Genomic DNA, 2,500 nt, shown 5'->3' on the forward strand with positions numbered 1-2,500 from the left:
TCTCTCTCTCTCTCTCTCTCTCTCTCTCTCTCTCTCTCTCTCTCTCTCTCTCTCTCTCTCTCTCTCTCTCTCTCTCTGCCTGTCTCTCTCTTTCTCTCTCTATCTCACTTTATCTCTCTCTCTCGCTCTCTCTATCTTCCTTTCTCTCTCTTATTCTCTCTCTCTCGCTCTCTCTTTCTCTCTCTTTCTTTCTCTCTATCTCTCGCTCTCACTTTCTCCTTCTCTTTTTCTTTCTCCTTTTCTCTCTCTCTCTCTCTCTCTCTCTCTCTCTCTCTCTCTCTCTCTCTCTCTCTCTCTCTCTCTCTCTCTCTCTCTCTCTCTCTCTCTCTCTCTCTCTCTCTCTCTCTCTCTCTCTCTCTCTCTCTCTCTCTTCTCTCTCTCTCTCTCTCTCTCTCTCTCTCTCTCTCTCTCTCTCTCTCTCTCTCTCTCTCTCTCTCTCTCTCTCTCTCTCTCTCTCTCTCTCTCTCTCTCTCTCTTTCTCTCTCTTTCTCTCTTTCGATCTCGCTCTTACTTTCTCTCCCACTCTCTCTCTGTCTCTCTCTTACACACACACACACACACACACACACACACACACACACACACACACACACACACACACACACACACACACACACACACACACACACACACACACACACACACACATACACTTATACATCACATAAACACACGTAAGTTAGAGCCATTTAATAATGCTTTTTTCCCTAAGAGTTAGCATAGTTTCATGAACAATTAATGAAATAGCAGCAGAGCTTGATACTTGAACTCAAAAATGTGACTTTTTCCATATACGTCGACTCACTATCATAAAAAAGTATTAAAAGTGTTCCCCGGTGTTTACTTTAATATCCGTCATCTTTGTTTAGTTGCATGTGAGAATTTATGTTTTTTGTCATAGTAACCATTCATTAATGTAAGAATTCATCTAAAAAAGTTCCCCAATTCAGATATATTTGCAACAATGCAGAATATCAACTGTTAGATTGTTATCCACGATACTTAAATCTTGAAACTATTTCAGGTCAACAAAAAGTCCTCTGGTTGTGGCTTGTGATATGTTTGGTGTTTGAAATCCATGTTTAAACTCTCTCTGCGTGTGTACAATAATAAAAATAGGGCTGCACAGGGTGTGAACCCAAAATGAAGGAAGATTTTTTTTTTAGTAGATTAGAGTGAACATCATATTATATCTACAAAATTGATCCATAATCCATCCATGATCGTTTCGGCTGGGATATGCAGACGACGTCATTGGTTGGCACACCCATGAAAGTAAACCCAACCAAAAACCTTGAAAACAGAAGAAACACTATCTCTGTTTGGACAATAAAAGATGAGTTATTTAAGTGGTGTCAATAGAGTTAGAAGTATAGGCACACAGCAAATAATACACATCCGTAAATCTAATCATATGAAAAATTAAATTACACATAATATATGCTTGATGGGATTTCGGTGTAGGAATTTGTTTTCAACAGGTGTTTAGAATATGTCTCTAGTTTGTTTTAGATATACTTAGGGATGGTGAGTCTTGAATCTGGGAGGAATTGAATGCCAAATTACGGTGCCTATGAATGTGACTGAAAGACGGATCTTGGAAGGCCGATGGAGAGGAGAGCCGATGGAGTTACGATGAGGAGTATAGTAATAATAGGTAGAGAGGAGATTTAGTCAATAATTCTCATTCACATACATGAGAGAGAACACTGCAAGTTTAGATACATCATTTAATTTCAAAATCTGAGTCTGTTTAAACAAGGGACGTGTACGATCTTCTATCAGTGAACACTATTTGTGATTATTCTGAGAATTCTGTTGAGTTGAAGTTGTAAGAGGATTAAGTTGGCTGGTGTGTACCAGATTTGACTGAAATATGCAAGGAGAGGGTATATGTGATATATTTGATTGTAATAAATACATGTACATATAGAGGAACAATATCTATATGAATAATATATAGTAGGATTTATCAGTTTTGATAGCGAGTCTGTTGCACGCACACCATTAATATAGTTGATATAAGTATTGGCTAGTAGTTGTAATTAGGTATTCTGGAATTGGACTAATTAAATACAATGTAACTTTGTAACTAGAGGAAATTCTGGTAGTCTGGTAATCTTTGAACAATGAATGAATAGGGTCACGAATACCATAATGCTACATCTTATCTATGATAATCTTATTTTTGACTGATTCGAAGGTTTGTATTTTTTTGTGAAAATAGACAGAACTGACCGACTGTTATCAAGGGCAAAGTAAATACTGGATGGAGACTGAAAGCCATAAAGGTGTTGTGGCTGCGTCGAAAGTTAAACTGTGTTAAATTAAGAATGTTGTTGTTGTTTTTTTATCTTTTAGATTAGGATTTAGCTTTTTCAGGTATTTTTTTTTTTTTTAAATACAGGAAAATTAAATATTGGGCTCATTTATTTGAACCATGTTTCGGATAACTTTTTTTTTCCGGTCAGTAAGTAAGTTTTCGTCTGAGTCGGAATTC

This window comes from Penaeus japonicus, unplaced genomic scaffold (genome assembly GCF_977035675.1).
Source record: "Penaeus japonicus unplaced genomic scaffold, GWHDUDI00000001_assembly GWHDUDI00000025, whole genome shotgun sequence".
Taxonomy (NCBI): Eukaryota; Metazoa; Arthropoda; class Malacostraca; order Decapoda; family Penaeidae; genus Penaeus; species Penaeus japonicus.